General features: G+C 43.8%; 1 long non-coding RNA gene across 1 annotated transcript in view; it reads right to left on the bottom strand.

Moving 5' to 3' along the window:
- The window catches only part of LOC137481040 (uncharacterized), a 64,285-nt gene that overhangs the window by 17,263 nt on the left and 23,853 nt on the right, over positions 1-23,169 (bottom strand). The window lies entirely within an intron of this gene.

Raw genomic sequence — 23,169 nt, 5'->3', positions numbered from 1 at the left:
CACAGCTGATGGAATAGGAAGCAGTGTGGAACCCAGCATCCCCAGCCCTGCACAAAAAGAGGCATCAGAGCCAGTTTGTACAGACACTGCAGATGAGGGGTTCTATTAGAGGGAAAAAAAGTTCAAACCCACTGGAATAATCTGAAACCAGGTTAGCATGAGCTCACACAACTACTTCAATAATCAGTCCTATGATGAGAAAGGCATAGTCAAGATCAACATAAAATGATCAAGGAATGTTAACCACTGAATACTTGAGTTCAAGATGTGCCAGTCAATCAAAGTGAAAAAAAAAATAATGTAATACAAATCATACTTCAAGGATAAAAAACTTCCATGATTTGCATTTTCAGGTGATTGCAATATTATAAGAGAGGTCATCACATTGAATATTCATAGATTGCCTTAGGCAATGCCTTAAAGTGATCAGAGAAATCTCTGACTGCCCAGCAGTAATCATTTTATTTGTTCTTAACTGAAATCTAGGATCAAACAAGCTTGTGTAATTGGCCCTAAAATGATCCCTTCCTGGATGTTTATTTGGTCCAACCTCACCTCTGACTATCTAGCCATGTTTCTTGGGCACTGCTTTTGTGTTAGCTGCACAGAGACTACTCCAAACCCTCCAGAAGGAAGCCCCTTCAAGAACAGGCAGTGGCAAGGAGCCCTTCATTGCCATCCCAAACCCTCCAACTCCTGTAAACCACTTTGTGAGTAATGACTCTTCAGCTGAAACTCAGCAGCACAGCCCTGCAGGCACCAGGACCCCCTGAGCCAGCAGAGTGCAAGGCCCATGGCCCAGCAGCCTGCTGGGGTGCAGCACAGGCAGTGCCAGTGTGGAGAGGGACACCAGGACACAGCCATGACACACCTCATTCCCAGCTGCCCACCCCCACTGCCTGGCTCACAACCACCCTGCTTTCCTTGGCTTAGAACCATAATAATATCCACTGACAACCCCCCACATCTCACTCTGACAGTAGGCACAGCACTGCAGAATTAATGAATGAGCAGGAGGAGAAAACTACTCCATTGGAAGAAGTCTTCTAGAGCAATATAAAGCTGCAGGAAACCTTCCTGATTTGTCTTTTGGCAAGTGCTGCTACTAGCTTTAAATTAACACTGCAAGTGTTCTCAACTGATTCTCTACAGGAACTAGTCAAGTGAACCTGAGCACACCTGTAATTGCACATTGAAGTTACTCAGACCTCAGCTTTCTGTCTTGGAACAAATTAGGTTTATTTTTAGGTTTTTGTCTTCACCTGAATCCAAAGCTACAGCTACAGCTTTGTAATGTTAAATTCACAAAGGTCAAAATCACAAGAAAATTATTGCAGCAGCTGTTTTGAAGTGAAACATGCATTTTACAGAGATCCGCTGGTAATGTTTTGTTCTGCTTCTCTGTTCTTGCACAATTTTCTGTGCAGAGACTCTTTTGACATTGGCACTGTATTCTGCAAGTGCTGTCTAGGAACAACTTCTCCAGCTTACACAAGGTTTTTAAAACTAACATTTTTTTTTTTAGCATTATCTTCATCCCTCCCATGTCAACTTAGCAGTGAGAAAGGCTAATTGGGGTTTTTGGGTTTACCTTACATCTTGAGTGTAATAGTGTGGATCTATTTGTTTTGTCAGATTAGGGTGGTGTAAGAGCTAAGGAATTTTTTTATGTTATTACACCTTCTGTATTCAAGTTAAGATATGATGAAGAGGAGGAAACTTAAAAAGATGGAAAAATATTGGGAAATCTGATAACTTTCAAAACTATATATAAACTATGTAAACCTTTAGAACCATATAAGGCATCCCACATGCTTGCTCCTGTTGCTAAGAGCAGTCTGGAAGTCAAAGTCAACAAAAGTTCTCACCCCAAATTATCCATGTCTCAGTCACTATCAAAACCTCTAAAATATGTCAGCTCTTACAGTCAGCTCTAATTAAGAGTATTTTTCTGGCAGGATTTAACTCCTCCTAATCTTGGTAGCACAGTACCTACATTTTCTCTCAGCTTTTCTTCATGTGCCAAACTCTGCAGTGTCCCCTCCCAGGTCCATGGTCCCCATTCCTAGGCCCTGCTGTCCTTTGTGGTACTCTTCTGGAGGCTGGCATTCACCAGAGACACTCAGAGCAGCCTTCAGATGTTTTTACTCCCCCTGGAAGACCTACCCAGGGCTAGAGCAGCACAGAGGGAGGCAGTCCTGCACAAGGTTCCAGCAGTGTCTCCATGAGCAAGCTCAGCTGGAGTGGCATCAGGAGACCAAAGCAGCAGGTGCCAAGTCCCTTCACATCTCCAGCATGTGGGGATCATGGGTTTAATTTGGATGAGATTGCTCTTGATCTTTCCTCAGGGAATCAAAACTTTCTAAAGAGAAAAAGCATTAGGTGCACTCGAAAACAATCGTCTGGTCCACGGTGCAGTTCAGAGCCCAGTGTCCTGTTAAACACTAGGCACCACCAGATGGTCAACATCAAATCACAGCACTGCCCTACCTAAACCACTGTGTCAGAGGCCTACCTTCCTCACTCCTCTGTCCCAAATCGTTGGAAAGTTTCTTAAGGTTACTGGGGAGGAATGTGGCAGATGCCTTGAAAGTCAGGGTATCATGCAAATCTATCAATCTCAGTTATGAAGTGCCTTAATTATGCCCCACTATCTTCATTACATAGGTCTAATTCCCATTTGAAATGCATTCAGCTCCCAGCACAACCATTACATTTGATTACCATGGGATTTTAGGAAAGGGTAGCATTGCTGACTCACAGAAGCCTTCCTGAGCTATTTCAGCCCTGTTTGACTTAAGGAGCAGTGCAAATTTCCCTTCTCTGTGCATTACAAACTTCATCTGCTTCCACTTAGTTACAAAGTTGAGATCTAAAAAAGGCAAAATCCCCAAGGCTGACACAAAGAAACACACTGATTTATAATCTCAAGGTATGAAGAAGTAAATTTCCAGCCTAGTGAGCTACCCACCTAGCTGCAGTTATTATGCAGTTAAAATTCCCTGTACACCAGACAGAAAATTTGCCCCTAAGCATTTTTAGATTTTTCCCCATCCTACAAACTGCCAGAATGCTCAAGTGATTTTTAGGGAATTGCTCACACTGGTAAAAATTCACTATCTCATATCCAAACATAAGCCTGAAGCACAGAGGCCAGAACCAGCCCTCTAATTCAGAGTAGGTAGGGATTTTCTGACAGAACATGTTGTGTCAGAAAATGTCAATGAATCAACTTTCCTCCAAACAGGAGAATTTATCTATTTCATTAAAATGTTCCCTGTAAAGTGTCTGACTGCCAGCATGGACAAAGCAGGCTCCCTTCCTGCCTAACTCCCAGCAGAAATCCTACCAGAAGATGTGGGCACCTGGCTGGGACTCTTCTTTCCAGGAACTCTCCCAGCCTCCCATTTTCCCATGTGTGCTGTCTACAGAATAATGAACCATTTAGTGGCCCCAGTAGCCCACAGGGGCAGCCCAGTGGTTCTGCCACCTTTGGAAGAGCAGCAAATTAGAAGGATGTCTCCTCTCCAGGCCTAGTTACAAACCATCAGGACTGGATGCTTAATCCCGGTGTCCTGGCACAGGGCTCAGTCCTAAGGCTCTCAGTTAACCCCCTGGAATTCCTGTAACTCACTGTGAGCTTTGGCTAAGTACAGAGGGGAGCTTTGGACTGGGGCAAGTAATTTAAGGATAGTAAATAACAGGGATTTGTCATTCCCTCTGCAGGACGTGGGAAAGGCTCTCTGCCAACCTGCCCCACTCGCAGCGGATCAGCGTCCCACTCCCTGCACAGCCTGGGGCCAATTCATCACACACTGATGCTCGTGGCTGAAAGTCATTAGAAGAGATATGTCTGGGTTACTGCTTCTGCAGGAATGAGATTTTCTTCTGGAAACTGTGAGCTGATAAAAATTCCCTTTGTAAATATCAAGGCTGCTTGAAATTTTTCCTTCTAATTTTCTTTTATGAATGTGTTGGGGATTTTTGTGAAGGATGTTCAAGGAACAGACCACAGAACAGGGAATGGCAGAATGTAGGGGGTTTTCCTACTGCAGCAGTCAGCTTTTTAAGGAAATGTTGAAAACATTTTAATTTTCTCTAGTTCTGAACTAAAAATATTTATTTTTCCATCTTCTAAGGCTTCTAGAAGAAATCAAAAATTTTCTTCCAGAAAAAAAATCATTTAACCAAAGCAGGCCAGTGTTTCCCAAAGGAATGAATAGCAGCTGTGTCTTTCAGCCCTGCTCAGCATATCGTGCACATCAAAAAGAGAGAAAGATGTGTAAAACTATTGATCACTTCTGCTTCAATGCACTGAAATTCTGAATTTAACAAAGGCACAAGCCCAGCACTGGAAATCTCTGTATGTTCCCAAGACAAGAACATTATGAGATGGCTGGTGGGGAGTTGCTCATGGTGCCCCAAGTTTAGTTATTTTCCCCAGAAACAAAACCTGCCTTGGTCCTGCTGCAGGTTATAATCAGGTCATCCAAACAGGCTGTCAATTAATGTTTATCTTGGGAGATTTTTATTATGTCCATAAAGAATTACACTGTGGCCATTGCACTCACACACTGAATCAAATGGGAATGCTATACAGTCAGAGCAAGCCTGAAATAATGCCTTGCTAGTAATCTAGCCACATTATTTTAATTCTCTCTAATTCTCTGTGCTTGTGGAAATCCCACAAGAGAAAATCTAAATAAATGAATCATAATTATAAATGCTGTTTATGTAATTGGCAAATGCTGCAGAGATAAGTGAGCACTGCTTATTCCTACACAAATACAAATTAAATCTGGACACTGTACCAAAGATCTGCCCTATAGTACCCCAAATTTTACAAGACTCAAAGATAAAAAGCTCAGCCCACTACTGTGATTTGTCTCTTTGTCTCACCACACCTTCATATCTAAGCACGCCCATACACCATGGTTCCCAAACTGGAATTATGGATCCGATATTTTAAGAAAACATAAGCACGTTCTTCATATCCCAAGTGCAAAAGGAAAGGGCAAGATAATCCGTCAGCAAACTAACCCCTTATCAGGATCATAGGCAGTCCCATTACTGCCATGACAGCTAGCTCAGCTGAGAGCCAAATGCCTGGAAAAGGCCAGCCAAAAATCCATCAGTAAAAGCTCATTTTTCAGTGCTAAAGGAAAAGCCAGCGCTGCCACGCGGGGCTGGCACGGGCAGGGCTGGCCAGCCCCTCTCCGAGGCTGGGCTCCAGAGCGGGCTCGGCAGGGGGCTGGAACCAGCCACACTCCCATTCAAAACCAAACCTATTAAAGCAGAAATAATGGCACAGGGCACGGGCATTTGCAGAGCTCAGAGGGGTGTGTGTGTCCTGGGTCACTTGGAGCCTCCTCCAGCGGGGAGCCACAATGCAGTCATTTCAATATTTTGCCAAATGAACTTCAGAAGTTCAGAAGGTGGATTTTTTAGGTGGAGAAATAAGACTACAGACAGGCTTTTGAGCACATCCTAGCTTTTTTTCAGCTGTGTGTTCCAAGGAAGCACAGTGCATCTGCACCTTTCTCTAAAAACATCTTTTTTAGGCACCGCAGTGCCAGTGGAGGCGCGGGATTGACAGCTCTGGAGATCCATTCTGCTGTTTACCCACTGAACAGGCACAACGCAGGCAACACAAACTTTGCTGAGCCTGCCCAACCAATGTGCCTTTGGCACCTGCTAAAAAATTTAACCCCCTCCAAGAGAGGGTGTGCATTGCAGAGGGAAGCAGGCTGGGTGCTCAGCTGGCAGCTGCCCCTCCTCCCCTGGGGCTGCTGCCCTCCTGCCTCACCTGGCACTGAGCAGGCCACGCCAGGCTGCCTCCCAGGGCTGAGCAGGACAGAAGCACACAACAGCCATGCAAACTCAGCATTCTTCATTTTCAGCAGGAGCCCACATGGAGCCTCTTAGAACTGGTGCCAGGCGGTTTGCCTGGGGGATCTCAGACACAGCAGATTCTCAGAGGTGCTGCTCCTCATTCCAGCAGCAGCCTGGCAGTCGCTGCAGAAGCACGGCAGAGATGCAGGAGCTGCAGAGCAGGAGATGGGAGTCTGCTGTTTAAATATCCTCTGTGCACTGTGTAAGCAGATTCAAGCTCATCTTCCTCAAATTGCTTTACTAACCACATTAACCTCTGGGACTCCCCTTTGTTTCCTGGGGTGGGTGAGTAATAACTCAGGGATACAGCAGTAATGGCTGAACTCCCTTTCAGTGAGTACTGTACCAGACGACATGGGAAGCTGTGCTTTCCAGAAATGATATATTATTAGTGCTGTATCTGAAATAACCCAGTAATTGCTTAATGCTTTATATTTACATAGGCTGTACATTATGTTTGCTCTGAGAGAGGAAATGAAAACTAAGCAGGAAAGGAGTTTGCAATAAACCTACAGTAAGCAATAAAGAGCTATAAATGGTAATCTGTCAATAGCATCAGCTTCTTGAAGGGCTTGGCTTAGGAAAAGAGGAGCATCCTTAACTCCCAACAGATCTAAATCTGCCCAAACTGATGTAGTACCAAGCAGGATTGAGTCCTTTCTGAAGGATGAGCTATTAAATGTAAACAAACATAAAATCTTATTTGAAAGATCATGTTCACTATTAACAAGGGGAAAAAATGATCTTCCAGATAAGGCACTGGTGTGCTGGGACTCTGCAGTGAGCTCCAGCTCTGCCAGAGATTCCTGACTTCCTCCCTGTCCCTGTTCCTCTCATCTCTACCCTCACAATGGGGATCATTCCTCTCCTTCCCTCCCTGTACTGGGCTGTGCCATCTTTCTGTGAGCATGCACAGTTCCCATGTGAAAGGAGAAGCCCCAGGCCAGCTGCAAACTAAACAAGGAATTGTAATATTAATTTTTGAGCTTGTTCTCTTTCTTTCTTTTCCTTCCTTCCTTCCTTCCTTCCTTCCTTCCTGCCTTCCTCCCTCCCTCCCTCCCTTCCTTCCCTTCCTCCCTCCCTTCCCTTCCTCCCTCCCTCCCTTCCTCCCTTCCCTTCTCACCATATTCACCGAGAAACTGATGTTAAGGAAGTTTGGCCTTCTCCAGGTTTGCTGACTGGGTTTAAATTCCATCCCTGGGAAAGGGAGAACAGTCATGCACACCAGCTTGTGGGTGCTCATCTGTTTTCAAAAACAAAAACTTCTGCAGATTTTAATAGCAAAATTGCCTGGCCTGAGAAATAAACAGCCAACCCGTGTCAGTATGCAAAAATGTGCATGTGTGTGCAAACCAAAGTAAAAGTAACCAAAGTTTGCAATCTATTGGTTTTCCAGGTCTTCAGTCTTCAATTCATGTTACATTGAATGCAAAATGAAACAGCTCTTACATGTATAGGCTGAAGAACTCCTCTGAAATCAGCTGGAATGGCTAAAAACCATTAGGCCAGGATGTTAAAAGCATGTGCAATGTGGGGAAAACCTACTGAGAGAGGACTCTGCCTGAAGCAGCAGCTGTGGTGGAGTGTGGGCATGGAGGTGAGGCCAGGAGCACTGCTGAGCCTCCCAGCAGCTACACACTGCTGCATGGTGTGTGGAACTGCGCTGAGAAACTGGCAGGTACGAGGGTGTAGGAGAACTGGGAGCTATAAAAACTCTGAGGATATTATACAAGGATTACCATGGTATACATATTGCAGTCTACTGGGGGCAAAAAGAAAGAAAAATAAGAAAGTAAAGGAAAAAAAAAAAGAAAGAAAAAACTCAACCAAAGCTAATTCACTCAATTTACATACAGTTGTGTCTTGCAAGTAAAATACAAGATTCAGCTATTCCCAGCTTCTTGCTATACCAAGGGAAAAGCTACTTAATTGGCACAGGGGTGAGCAGCACCAGAGCAGAAGGAGAAGCTGTGATAAAGAGTCAGGGGTAGCAGGGAGGGAAGGGCATGGATCCAAGGTTATAAAACCCAGGCAGGTCTCCCCTTAACATGACAATTGCTTCTCAAGGGTCTGCTGCCTGTACAAACTGCACAGGCCAGTGTGGCAACATCCAAAATCCACAAGTATGAGCAGGGCTCCAGAGCACAGCCAAGCACTGCCTCACCTGCTCAGGGATTATCTCAAGGTACAAACATCCATGCAAAAAGTTATAAAATGAAATTATTTCATTCCTGGTCTTTGCAGGGAGTCTCTCACTGACATGCTCTCCCTGCTCCTCATCCAGGGGAGTGGGCTAGTGGGACTGGGGGCAGCAGTCTCACACTGCCCCACTGCTGCCCAAGCTTCCCATGGGGACAGCCACCAATGACACCAGCCCACCAGGCCACTGCCAGCCCATCCTCTGTGCTGTCAGAGAGTCTTTGAGCTGGCATCCAGCACAAGATACTGAGGGCTTTGGTAGAATCACACTGAATCCACGGTGTCAGACACTGGGGCCAGGCTCGTAGCCTGGCTGTGAAGAACACTCCCTTCCCAGTGCAATTGCTTCTCTACTCCTTTTTGATAATTCACACGTATGATGATGTCTACAGAACCAGGGGAGGTGACAGGACCCCCTTCCATGTGATCATTGAAGGAGTTACACAGTGACAGTCTACACCACAAAAGGGAAGAAAGCCTGTAGGAGGTGCCACCATACCTGGCTACTGAGAGAGCTTTATGAAAATTGTAGGAAAAAAGAACTAATTAGCAGTGAGTGGTAGGAGCAGATGAACTTTTTAAAAAGGAAGATCTCAATTTTTATGCCCATGGCACCTAAGTAACAAGCAGAAGGAAGAAGAAATAAAGAAAGCATATGAGCCTGATGAATTATTTGAAAATTCATAGAGCAGGACTGGGCATTTAGTTACAATGACTGAACAAGAAATGTGTTACTGCACAGAGAGAAGCCTCTTCAGCTCCAGTGTGCCTTTGGTGGGGCAGAGATTCCTGCAAGTTTGCAGACAGGAAAAGGAACCTTTCAAGGTGTAGCAGCACCTCAGAGAAGGGGGCCTGCATCTCTTGAGGCAGGAGCTGTGAATGCCATCCAGTGTTCCAGGAATGATAGAGAGATTGCACTCACCTGAACAATTAACCAAAATCAGTCTGGGCCCTAATAAAATGTATCCTCTTATGGACTAACCCACAGAGAGCAAAGACCTCACTGACATCAGGGGGAAACAGCAGAGTCACAGGTGACACTTGTCAGAGACAGATGAAGGAATGTTTGCACAAAACACCCTTTAAAGAGACAGTCAGCAGAAATCCCAGGTGAGACAGGAATGGAAATACTGAAAAGCTGCCTTCCCATTGCCTTCAGAGCCTGCCACAAGATTCCTGGCAGCAGTCTGGCCATGAACAGCACTCAAAGGCTGAAGAATTTGGCCAGCAATTTTTATTTTTCTGACAAAAACCTCAAGCCCACCCCACACACAAATGCTGTGCAATGAGATACTATTATAATAGCTTGCAGGAAATTCTTCCAATTGGTCAGTCCAACCATGGAGCTGAGTAGCTTGAGAAGCCTGAATACATTTAACTCCCTATTTTCACCATGGAAATGCTCAACAAAACTGACCTTTTCAATTTCAATAAGACTGGATTTTCCCGCAGGTCCCCTGTCAGCCACCGCAATAATAAGTGGGAGTGCTAAAGCCCAGAATTATTAAAAACTGAAAAATAATAAAATGGTGTCCCAGCCCCACTGCTGCTGTGCTGGATCTGAGTGCATTCACTCTGCTGGCAGAGCTGTACTCTCCTTCAAAAATTTCAGAAAATACAGTTCCATCTGTGATTTTGCTGATGCCAATCTGGAGGATCTGCTGACTTCTTGCTAGGTCCCACTCAGAGCAGGGCATGGCCACTGCATCCCTGCAGCTCCTTTCACCTGGGGCAGGCCATTCCTGGGGATTGCTGGGTACTCTGACTCTCCTGGTGGGTTTATCCTTCCCCATCAAGCTCTTCATCAACCTGTTCCCAAGCAGAGCACTAAGACTCAGTTTTCTAGCACCAAGGAAGGTGCTTCTTTCTCTGCCATCCAAGATGCTGCTCCCCTCTGGCTGGCCAGGCCAAGGATGGACAAGGGTACAGGTGGGGAAATGGACAGGGGAATGGACAGGCACTCTTAGAGTTATTTCAAACTCCAAAGTTTCTTATGTTTTTTACCAAGGAGTTTTGGCATACCTGTCCCTCAGACTATGATCAGTCTCAAGAATAATAGCTATAAAACATGGCTGGAAAAATATTGATGTCTGTTTAGACACATGCATTGTTAAGTATCCATCATTTGGCAGTAGTTGAAATAAGAAATTATACCTCCAGTGTCTGTGTTCAGGAAAGTATCCTCAAGAGTGATGAAATTCAAGCATTCACATCTCAGTCAATGCTTTTGGGACTAGGTAGTTTTGAAGTATCCAAATCTACATTTCATATGTCACTTTTTTAGTAAAATATAGGTATAGGTAGACAAAATGTGAAACAGAGCAGCTTTTAATAAACCCCTCAGGTTCCAGCAAACCACATTGTTATTAACAGCTACAACCACGTTCCAGCATGTCCCTGGGCTCCCCCACCACACACTGCATCAGCTCCAAAGGCTGTGTTTTCCCTTGAGATTCCAAATGGGCTGTTAATGTGCCAGTAGTTAACACTGTACTCGATTCAGATGTTTCACATGTCAGATAGACAACAGCGTCTGACTGAAGCCAGGCCTGTGCTGGGGCAGAGCTGCCATCAGGGAGCTCAGAGGGGCTCAGGGTGCTCCTGGTGCTCGCTCTCCCCATCCCTCTCACACTCGGGGCTGCACAAAATCAGGGCTGTGTTTGCCATCCTGCCATGAAGCACTGCCTGGCTACGGCTGCAGCGTGTTACAGAGACAAGATCAGCCACTGCCAAGTAGTAGTGGTGCCATTTCCATCTGAAGTGTGCTTCCAAGCAGGCTTCCATGCACGCTGCCTGCTTGCCTAAAAGAAAGATGCAAAACCGAGCTTAACCCTTTTCCTTGGCAGGTTTACAGATCCTTTGTACTTTCCAAAATATAAAATCATGCAAGCATCTGTGCTCACATCACTTTCTTTCCTTTTGCTATAATGACAGAAGTTTTGGGTCTCTCTGTTCCCACAGTGAAACCAATCCCTGGAGGCCCAGCCTCAGCTGAACCTTATTCAGTGTTTGTTGGCTGCTGCAGAAGTGCAGAACACGCTGCTCAGTAGTGAGTTCACAGCTTTTGGTGCCTCCTTGCTGTTCCTTGAACAGAGGCATGAAAGGAGAAATACTCACGTTCTGCTCCCAGGTACCACGGCCTGCCTGGGGATGGAGCAGTGTCCAGATCCCTCATCTCTTCCCAACAGCTCCTGATGTGCAGGTGTCCCAGGCCTCTTCTGCTTGGGCATGCCCAGCTCCTGGACAAAACCTGGCTGGAACAGAGGGCAGGCAGAGCCAAGAGCCTGAGTAGGTGCTTGCACATGGGGAGCTGCAGAAAGCTCTGGCTCCACCCGAGTTGCCTTAAGCTCATCTCTGCTTCAACACAATATTTTTTCCTTGACAGCTTGAGAAAAATAACTCCTGTTATTCTGAAGACTATCAAAAATAAAAACCAACAAAAATAAAATCTCTCTTCCTATTTCCTACTTTCATGTAACTTATTGCAGTTACAGTGCATGTGCTGCACAGCTCCTCGAGCGGCCTTTGGGGTCAGAGCCTTTGGGAAGACACACACCAGATCTGTGGGATAAAATGATCTATGCCCTGGAGAACTTCCAGCCCCATGGGCTAATGGCACCCTTGGGGCTACTGGGGCGCCTTCAGGGAGGTCCAGGTTCAGAGAAGTCTGAAAAATAAATTCAACTTTCAGAAGAGTTAATTCAAAGTTTTAAGTTCACCAGCATTAATAACTTTATGTTCCCACCCAAGAGCCCTGTCCCTGCCAGCTGCATCTGCACTGGAGAGCCAGCAATGCCTTCAGTGGGGACACTGGCAGGCTTTGCCAAGACACAGAAAATTACAGAACTAAGGATTTTAATTGCTTATTTCATACCTCCTAAACAGAAATAATGTTCCTGAAAACCCACAGCAAAGCCAGCTGAAAAACAAAGGAATAAAGGGAGCAAGAGAAAACCTGATCCTGAATTAAGGATGAGGATGAGCCCATCCACAAAATCTGAGTTAGAGCATTTTATTTAAGACCGTTTATCTTTGCTATGTCCTGTTTACCAGAGCTTTAGACCTTTGATCCTACCACTGCATTTGCCAAAGGCTGTACAGAAGATTGCACCTGACACGTCACCTCTACCAGTGACATTCAGATGCCTTTCAGCTGTATGACCAACACAGCTGCAGAGCAGGATTCTGATGGAAAGTGGATTAGGAGATTGCTCATCCTCTCAGAAAGCCCTGCATCGGATGGAGGGAAAAGGGTGTTTTGCACAAGTCAGGAATTTGGTTTAACAGCCTCAACAGGAACACAAGGCATGAGGCTGGTGGTTCACACCCCAACAAGAAACATAAGAAAACAACCCAGAGGTTTTTAAAATAGGCATGGCACACCAGGCAAAGTCTGTGGCTTTGAGAGAGAGGGAAGATCCCAGAGCATCAAATCCCAGGCTCTGTGCACTCACAGAAAGGGCTTTGAGCAGCAGCCTCCCTCCCTGGCAGAGACATGAGCTCTGTACTTCCTACCAGCCACCTGGCTAGTGACTCAGAGCACATTTTAAGCCAAATGCTTGTGAGATGGGGGTGGAGTGGAGGAGAAGCCTCTTTATTCTGCAAAAATTACAGGACTGACATGGTTCTTCATTTTATCCCTGCTCAGTACACACAGCATCTTCAGAAATGTTCCCTCACAAACAGGGCCAAGTGCAGTGCTGGTGCCACCCCCCTGTCCCTGTGGTACACAGAAGGGGACTTGCCCCTCTCCTCCCAGGAACTGTGATTCCTTTTACCTTCCCAAGACAATTTCATATGAAACTGGACTCAAAGGAACCATGCAAAATCAAAGACTACCCAAAGGAAATTAAGCAAGCCCCTTTCTGCATGCCATTAAAGCCCAAAATCTAAGGAAATAACCTTGTGTGCTTCAGTCAGTTTGTTTCACTCTGCTAGTTTCTCAAATGATTTTAAATTACACATGCTCAAATAGAAAAGGATGGGAGTAAATAGGAAGCTGTAACTAAACATTGCTCCTTAACAGGTAGCAGATGAGATGCTAGCCATACCATACAATGGCATCAAATATATACAGATTTTCCTAATATTTCTCCACCACTTTAATTTAAGAAAAAGATGGTTCCTATTTGCAGCCTGTCATGGGGTGCTCTGAACACTGCTGTGGTCTTCCTTTGGGTTCCCTATAATTTATCTAATTTCCTAAGCACATTTCTGGAGAATCATTCAGGGATATTGCCAGGATTTTCTATTTTTACTGAGTTTTCCTCAATCCAAGTATCCCCACAGGAAGTAAAGCAACTGAACACAGAATCCTAACCTTTGTTGATCTGTCTTGTTTTCAAGAGATTTTGTGTGGTCAAAAGAGACAACCCCAGGCATTTGCTGGACACAGAGCCCATGCTCCTCACCCCTCTGTGCAGTCATCAGCTGTGCTCCCTGCCTGCCAGCGTGGGTACCAAGACAGTGAGGGTTGATGTGCCCACACACACCTGAGCACAGACAGGGCAGCCTGGTTCCCTGGGCCCACAGGAGCCCTGGGCAAGCGAGTCCAAGGCCTTGACAAACCCAATTACAGCCTCTACCAACAGCTGCAGGTGCACAGGCCCACCCAGGAGCCCATGAGTGGTGCTGCCCGTGTGCTGTCACACCCTGCTAGGTGTCAGGGTGTCACTGCCTGTGCAGGGACCGTGGGGACACTTCCCATGACCGGTCCCTGCTGGGACAGCTCCAGCAGTGACTCCGTGTCTCAGTGCCAGCTGTATCACCAGCCAGGGCTCTCTGTACAAATCACCAACGGGGCGGGACTGCTGAGGAACGCGTCTCGAGCTGTTCATTTTCCAGCATCAGCCTCATTGCACAGTTATGACAATGGGAAGATGCCAGCAGCTCACATCCCCGGCAGCAGACAAAGAACTCAGTGTTACAACTTATTTTAAAAGCTTTTTGACCAATCACACAAAGCAAAAGCATATTGACAGTAGTTCTATCAAACCACTATGAGCACACGTACCTTTGGTTAAAACAATGCTCGCTTCTTTCCAATACAATACCTGTTTGTAAGCCTTAAGATACAATGCACAGAGCTCCATTATTAAGCTTAGAACTTCCAAATATCTCGCTAGATATACTTTTCTATAGCTTAGGGAGTTATTCTAGCCAAGTGTTAATACACTGACCATTGTACTATTTGTCCTTACTTTCCTACTTCTTATATAATTTCTGTGCTGACAAATCTTATGTCTACTGCTTAGCTCTAATCTCAGTTCTGCTGTCTCTGAGGCCTGCCTTTTGCAGCTTTCCCAAAATCCTCTGATTTTAAGGATTCCCACAGTTTTGGTTGGTTAATTTGAGATTTCTCAGCTAATGCACTAATAAATGCAGTGGGTTCAGTGCTGGCTAATCACCAGTGCACTCACTAGGATGTACTTACCTATTTTTTGCTGGGAGGTAGGACTAGGAGAAAGGTAAAACATGCTTAAAACTTTAAAAGCATATCAAGAAAAGCTTATTAACAATAGCTAAAAGAAAGAGTAATGAGAATCAGAACAAAACTTTTAGAATACTTCTCTTCCCCTTACAACCTTTTATTTCTCAATGACAATGTAAAAAATAAAACTTAAAACTTTAGTCAGTTTGCTACGTCTAGAATAGTCTTTCTTTGGTTCACTTAAGGAGACAAGTCTCTCTTGTTAATGTTATGGAAACTTCTCTACAAGAAAAGAGTTCTCTCGTGTTTCTCTTCACGAATAGTAAAAAAGTTCCCGGGTTTCTCTCACCTTTAACATGTGTTTTTCACAGAAGCATATACAGCTTTTGTAGTAGCTAGAAGCTTTGCATCACTTCCATAAATACCTCCCATGCAGAACCACAGCCATTGCTGGGAGCCTGGGCAGCCCCTGCTTCTGCAGACTTGTGCCTTGAAACAGGCATTTCAAGAGTGCCCCAAAATAAACACTAATAGCTGCTGGGTCAAACCATTTGCTGGCTCAGTGGACACATGGGGCTTCCTCCTGCAGCCTTCTCTGCTTCCATTTGACTCCTTTGTTAAAAATGCTGAGGAAAAGATACTTTCTCTTATAAATTAGGCTATTATCTCAGATTCATCTTTTCTCTTCCCTTAATGAAATGCAAGTTTCTAGGGCAGGTCAAATGAATAGCCCTTAAGTACAATACAGTCAAGTTCTTCCAAAGTGTTTCTTGGGAAACAGGGAGTTCTCATGGTAGGTCCAGCTGTGCCTCTGTATCCCTCACAACCCCCAGCAGGACAATCAGCATCTCTGCACCCCAGGAGAAAGCAGCACCACCTCCCTTCTTGTTACCAACAGCATCCACTGTCAAAAGCACTCTCTTTCTTCTCCTCAGTTTCCTTTTTGGCTTTTCTTCTCACTCCTGCCATTGCTCAGCCTGTGAGGGAATGCTCTAACTCGAAGCCTTACTCTGGTTCCCAGAGTCTCATTTTCTGAAAGGATGAGATTTCCCAGCATCCTCAAACCACTTCACATTTTCCTGTTCTTTTTCTAACATATGCTCTATCCCTTCATTTTTGTTTACCACTCTTATCCCCTTTACTATTTTTACCATTTTTTTATTGATCCATTTTTCTTTTTACCCTCTTCCCTTCAACTCTTTGCTTCTCTTTTTTCTCCCTGCCCCATTCTAGTGACACTTTCTGGCTAGATGTATTACCCACTGTGCTGAGGGGAAGCAGTGCATCTGAATTCAAGCTGCACTGTACAACTACAGCTACACTAGACAGACTTACAGAAACAGCAAATCAAACTCTCAGTGTTCTCATCTCCCCGTGCTAAATTCCCAGAGCCAAATGCCTCCCATTATCTAAACAATTTTAAATAAAGCTAAGGGGAGGATTAAATGAGAAATAAATTGGGCATTTAAAGCCTGGTTTGCAGCTCTCAGCTGCTCTCACTTCAATAGCTGCAGTGCACACCTTCCACCAGGCCCCCACTCTGCAGAGCAGTCTCTGTTTGCTGGCGTGTTCCCCACTCTGCCAGAGATGATATGGACACCCTGCACTGCCAGATAAGCAATATATGTCACTCTCCCTTGCCTAAAATTAAAATGAGTGCATTAATTTATTTTCTATTGCAGGCTACAGCAGAAATCAGAGAGGGAGAGGGAGCAGGTTCTGCACTTGGCTCTGGGCTCAGAACTGTGAGGTGGGGCCCCCCTGCACACGCTTGGCCAACATTTTGTGGTAAAGCCTCAGATACTTCTGCATAAAATGGGTGTCAGGAAATAACTACTGCTCTGGGATGATGTGACTTTGTATTTTTTACACTTATAGCAAGTGAATCCCAACCTTCCTTCTAACCACATCCTTTTTGGACAGGCCCTCCCCAGCTGGATGGGGGCAGAGCACATCGGGGTGATGTGTTCCCTTCATGGCCAATGGCATATCATCTAAGAAATAAAAGTGCTTTAACTGAAAGCAATCAAAAATCAGTGATGGCAAGAAATCCTTTTTTTTTTTTTTCAGCCCTAAACAAAATGAAAATCAAAACTGAGAAATTAGTTGTTCAGAGGTCAGGAGAGGACTAGATAAAAGGGCTAGATGTTTATACATTCCATGTATTTTCTTTCCATTTTAAAGACAATCATTTCTAAACAGGCTGACACTCATGTGTGAATTTTGACATCTGGCTCTAGAGGTTGTAGATACAGGCAGAGACTAACCACACAAATATTGCACCTGTCCCACTGACACAGGGCTCTTCCTTGCACTGCTAAAGGGATGCAGAGGAAGTGACAAAGAAATGCTCATGTTTAAATTAAGAGTCAGAAAAGGTAAGTCTTCTTGTCAATGAAAAAAAATAGAATATTTACACAGATGCACGAGGATACACGTACACCTGTGCAGGCACTGTGGGGGTGAAGGAAGGAGAATGAGACACAGGAAAACCATAAAGATCTTACTGTTCTCATCAAAACACACAAGTCCTGATAAAAGGAAAAAATCCAGTCCTTGTATACAAGCAAATTTCCTAAGTTGTGGTCTAATATGTATCTTTTGATTTTTATTTAGCTATACTCTTGGACCACTGAGTTACAGATTTAAAATACACAGAATCAATGTAGGGAACTGTAGGGAAAAGCAGAAATAGGTTCCTCCTGAAGACTCAATTGAATTACTTTGAAAAGATTAATTAAAATTGAATTCTCTTTTGACACAAAATCTCCTGTTTGCTAGTTCTCGGTACGTCTATTACCTAGTTTCCATTAGGAGATCTTATAGTCTGTAATGAAATTATTTTCAAGGACCCTGTGGGATTAAACAAAAAGTTTACTGCATTCTGAGAGCTGCAGGAGCAGCAAGGTTCCAGTGCAAATTGGCTTCCTTAATGAGAAAGTGTTCACATGTCAGCACTGAATTCACGTCAGGGATCTCTATCACTGCTTTTTAAGGGACAGAAGGGCAAATAACTGTGTGTAGATTGGAAAACAGCTTGATTTGCAAAGTGACAGCCAAAAGTCAGGTCTTTAATTGATCTCTCCAAAAACCTAGGGAGAGGGGAAGGAGGGTATTTCCTTTAACCCTGAGAACAGCTTTGTAACTAGAATAAGAATTATTAAAAAGGAAAGGCCACTGGCCCCTCCAGCATATGGCTGTGCTTTTGCTGTCAGTATCTGGGGAAGCCATCCAGGGAATCACCTACATTAGGGATCAGTGTGATTGAATTAGATACAAGAGTGAGAGCATTCACATTGCAACTGGTGCTTCAGGTCTGACACGCTATAAAACACCTGCTCTGTGTTTTATCACACTTGGAGCCCAACAAGGCACCTGACACACCAAGAAACCCCTCAAAATGCACCTGGGGGCAGAGCCTGGCCCTAGATGACATAAGGGAGAATTTCACTGAAGTGTTAAATTAACAGTAGCACAAAGAGTCACCGACCACTTTAACTGTACAAGGAAAATCAGTTTGAGAGAGACAGAGCAAACATTATTTGTGTCCTTTTTTTCTGCATATTCTCATTTTATGGCACTTGCAAGGACACTGTGAAATCCTCAGTGTCATAAGTCTTGGCCTCAGAAGCTGTCACTGATATCAAAAAGATAATATTTGTGTGTTGGATTTTTGGGGCACTGTAACAGAGCCTGCCAAACAGGTACTCATAACATCCCAAGTCTGTGCTTCCAGCTACACAGCCAGCAGCCTTGTAATGGAAAGTTAAAATGTAAACACAAGCTGCTATTTTAGTGCAATCACATAAATGTAGCAGCTTATGTTCTCTTTTCCTTTATTTCCAGAACAGACAGGGTACCTGAATCAAGCTGCAGCTAATCCTTTTTATTTTTTCTCCTTTTTTCTTCTCCCTAAGTGCCCAGTCAATTAAATCTTGCTTACATAAGGAATTCTTACTTGCCTTATTCCTACAATGACAGTTGACAATGTTCAGACTAAAGGATGCCAAAATCTGTTTTTCCCTAGATAGTAAAAATACAAACAGAAATCAAACCCAAGCAGACTAATAAAAGATTACAAGAACTGACAATGCTTTGTGAATTTGAAAGGTTACATGGCTTGGTTCAAAATAAACCTGAAATCCCAAGTCTGCCCTGAGATTTTTGCCTCCCCTGTTCACAACATTCCCTTTGTCAAATAGATAGTTGCTCACAAAGGAGTTCACTGACATCACCTTGCTCATCTAGTCCAGATGGCCCAGAGCAGTGAAAATCCAAAGGTATTCCAGGAAGTGACCTTGCAGGTGCTTTAGTGATTCAAAATTCAGGGAAGACTGCAAACCTGACTCTGGAAGCATCACAGCTCTAGCTCTAAGGAAAACCAGCTCACCTCGGCAGCAGCTGCCTTTTAAAGGACAACAGCAGATTCCCCAGTTGACAAGACATCTGCTACAGTTTCCCACAATTCCTGATTTACAAAGGAAGTAAGAGCTGGTTTGCATCACATATGTCAGTAGCTGGGATTTTCTCCTTTTTAACCTTCAGCTTGTGTTACCTCTAATGAGACAAGATGACAATGCCTGTTCAGAAATGAAAACAACAGGGGGAAAGCCACAGGACAAAGGTAGTTTACTTTTTTTTCCTCTCAGCTGATCTGTTAACTTTCCTCTGAGAAGCTGGCCAAACTGAAAATTGCAGGTCTGTGCTGCTTTCACCCTCTGGGAGATAGATTAGATAGATAGATAGATAGATAGATAGATAGATACATAGATAGATGATAGATAGATAGATAGATAGATAGATGATAAGATACAAAGTACCTCTTCCCAAACCACACCCAGCTTGGCAAAATAAAAAGTAAATCAATATGGTTTTGCAACACAAAAGCCACACTCTCACTTTTGCTGAGGACTATTTGAAATAAAGATGGATCATAGTGTGAGTCATTTATGTCTCCTCTCTGATGCATTCACACACGCCTACCACTGCAGGGGGATTCAGAGGAATGACCTGAATCTCAAGCACCCGTGGGTCTGCAAACAAAACCCAGGCAATGAGGTCATGCAAAGCCAGGCCTAAATCTACGGCTTCCCCTTTGCCCCTGGTTTGCTCCTCTCAGTATTTCAAACAGTGAGAGTGCAGGGGAAACAAGGAGTGGTGCCACGTAATGAAACCATGGATCACAGAGCAGCTCCAGAGAATGGCATTCCCATTGCACAGGCAGGGTATTCAAGCAAGCAGACTAGGTGAAATCCCAGTTGACCACAATATTGTACTTATTTTAATTGTTTATTGAAAACAGCATGATAGATGCAGAACTAAGGGAGAATGAAGAAAAAGAAACATCGGCTTCATTCACAGGCTCAGCTCCCTCTGCACGAACCACACACAAAATCAATTCTTCATATTATATGTTAAAAAAACAGTTGAACTGTTAATAATAACATGAGAGGGAAAAGACAGAGGCAGGAAAGGAAAATAGAGGTGGCAGAAAGGTCTGGTCAAAGACAGGTTTGTTTTGGCAGCAGGTGGGTGGGACAGATGATGCAGAGGTGCACTCCAGGGATAGAGAAGCAGAAGGCAAGAGATGATGAAGAGAGAGAAGGTCTATGATAAGGGATCAGGAGCCAGGCCTAACATGAGGCTGGGAAAAGCCTCACTTTGTAGTTATTTTGCTTTGGTTGGTCCTCAGAACAGTGGTTCAGGAGCAGGCTTACATGCCTACACAGTGCTCCCTCTCTGCTGACTCATACCACCAACTTACAAAACACATAAAATTGAGAAGAATGAATGCAAGTGTCAGGAGATCTGCCCCTGTTCCCAGCAGCCTAAAAAGGAACTTGTTTTATGCCACCTATGAAAGAGCTGTGACACATTCCTTCAGTGATGGAATGATCCCACTAGGATCACTTTTGCTGGCCAACATTGAGCACATTTTTCTCCAATTCATCTTTCCAGTGTGATTTATTCCACACATCCACTTGGAAAAACATGCTCAGCACCACCACAACAGCTGCACAGTGAAGTCCATCACTATATTGATAGATCATGGTTTCATTTCTTGCCCAAACACAGACAACAAGGAGCTGCAATACAAGGTGCACACAAATTCTGTCCCTGAGCTTTACTGTCTCAGGAAATGACAAAGCAAATCCATCCAGGGCAATGAAGCCAATCCAAAAGAGCCCCAAATGCCAGCGTGGATAAGTTTTGAATAGACCCCCTGAAGACCCAAACTTAGAACAGCACATTGTATCACCTGCAGCAAGTTAGCCCTAAGAGAACGGCATTACCTTCAGGTTTGGTTTGGAAGAGCCATCAGCAATTACTCCATCTTAACCACCATTTTTCCAGGATGGACAAAAACCAGAAGCAGTAAAATACTCCAAACTCCTGCAGCCTCATATGTTGTTCTGGGGAATATTTCAACACACATCTTTGTATGTGGAAAGAACCCCTTCCCACACCTACCCCATAAGGAGCACAACAGATCCAGCTCCCAGTTATTGATGGAGTTTCCAAAGAGTAGTTTTGAATGCCATTTTTGGAATCTGAGTCTGCCAGGTCTGGCTATTCTCTCTTAAGACTAAATCAAATGCTTCTCAGGTTTTCCTGTCTAAACCATATTGTTCCTTCTGGGCCCTTTGGCTATATTTTATGAAATAACTGATGTTCTCTATCTCCAGGGGGCAATTTATTACTGCTTCTACCAACAAGGAACCATATGATCTAATACATCTCTTCCAGTTCTGTCTTTTGAGGTTTCTATAATCTTTCCAGAGATTTTTATTTTGTTCCTAAAGAATGGTTTGTGTACCCTACAATTTGTGCCATGTATATTTCTTGGTCTGAAAAAGACACCCCCTCTCCATAGAAGCTTTGCCAGATACTACCTATGCAGAAGCATTGCTCCAGAGGCAGAGTGCGTGGAATTATTTAATATTTTCTTAATTTTGGTTAACTCCCAAAAAATTCACAATTACTCCACTTTCTTCTATCCCTAGCATTACTCTGTGCTTTCCCCTCTTCCTTGACCCTCACTGGCACTAACCCAGACCCCAGCCTGCCCAGCTCACCCTGACTGGCTCGTTGTGCGTAAGCAATTTTAAGAAAATGGCCTTCAGAGAAAAGCTCTGTTTCCCCAGTCAGGTCTGGTAACTCTAAAGCAGCATCAGTAACACAATCAGATCCTGGAACTGGCCATAGAAGAAACTTAACTCTAGCCCAAGATCCTATATGGGCAGATGTTTGAACCAGAGTTTTACCAAGCACCTCGTAGACATTTATTTCAGCTGGGCACCAAAGTCAGTGGAGTCTGCAAATGAGTTTGCTCCCATGTAGTTTACATGTGGGGCTCAATTCCAGGTGCATTAGCATCCTGTTATGAGCTGCTTTTTGAGGGGAGGATCCAAAGGAAAGGAAGGATTCGAGACCTGGAGACAACATGGCCCAGATCTGCTTTAGACATTTCAATGAGGCTCTTAATTTGCTGCTTTGTTGCACTACATACATACAGACAGACCTATATATATATATATATATATATATATATACACACACTTTTTTTCCCCCATAAAACCCAACTGCTTTTGCTGCTTCCTGAGAAGGATGGTTTCGAAATATCCCTTCCAAAGCTGGGACAGGTGTTTCCAGTGTTGGGGTTTATTAAGTTCCTGTGGCAGCTATTTCCAAGGCTGCTTTGTCATACGTTTCTTTGCAAGAGACCAAGAATGGCAGAGTGGCTTTGCAGATAAGCATTTCAATTGCAACCTTTATACTAAAGTGTAATAGGAACATTGGGGAATTAAATAAAATTATATTTTTCCTAGATGTCTGCTTAAAAAGGAAATTCAAGATTTTATGGATGCCCCAGAGACAAACTATTACATTACATTCCTCGCTGTTCTTATTTGAGTTCTGTCTGTTTGAGCACCTCAAATAGCACAGAATCATTCATAAAGAATGGGCAGGAGAGACTGTGTCCCATCAATATTTCAAGCTTGGTTATCAAATCAAGAGAAATTCATGAGTTCTGCTCCAGCTCAACATTTTCAGGTTTGATACTATTGTTTGACAGTTTAGAGGGTTTTCCCTCTGCATTCTCATTGTCATTAATATTTTATAGAATGTTCCAGTTGATGCTATTGTAATATTTATTAATTTTTTTTACTTGGCTGTACTAACCAGTTTTTTCTTTTCTCTTTCAGCAGGAAGAAATTCACACTCATTTGCTATTTGTGGGGTGATGACATAGTGTGAAGAAGCAGTAATGATGACTGACTGATAGAAGACACCATATGTTCTCTTCATTTTTCTCTGTGCTATTTTCTGAGAGATGAATAAAGACTCAGTATAAGATAAGCTTTCCTATATATAGTACTAAAAAAAATTTGACCTTTTTTCCCCAAATAATTGGCAGGATGGGAGAAATGATCTTTTTCCTAAAGCATTCAAACAGTATTGCTATAAATATCAGGCTCCAAATTACCAAGATAAATAATTTCCAGTCTTTTTCACCAGAAACATTTTACATGTATCCAGGCACCAGAAACAATTTTACAATTAATTCCACTCACCCCCAAATGTTCTCCATCTTTCCACAGCAAACATTTTGAAAATATAAGTTGCATTTGCTGATGACTAAGCAA

This window comes from Anomalospiza imberbis, chromosome 12, assembly GCF_031753505.1.
Source record: "Anomalospiza imberbis isolate Cuckoo-Finch-1a 21T00152 chromosome 12, ASM3175350v1, whole genome shotgun sequence".
NCBI classification, from domain to species: Eukaryota; Metazoa; Chordata; class Aves; order Passeriformes; family Viduidae; genus Anomalospiza; species Anomalospiza imberbis.
Note: the sequence above shows the minus strand (reverse complement) of the source record. Positions and strands in the feature narration are given on the sequence as shown.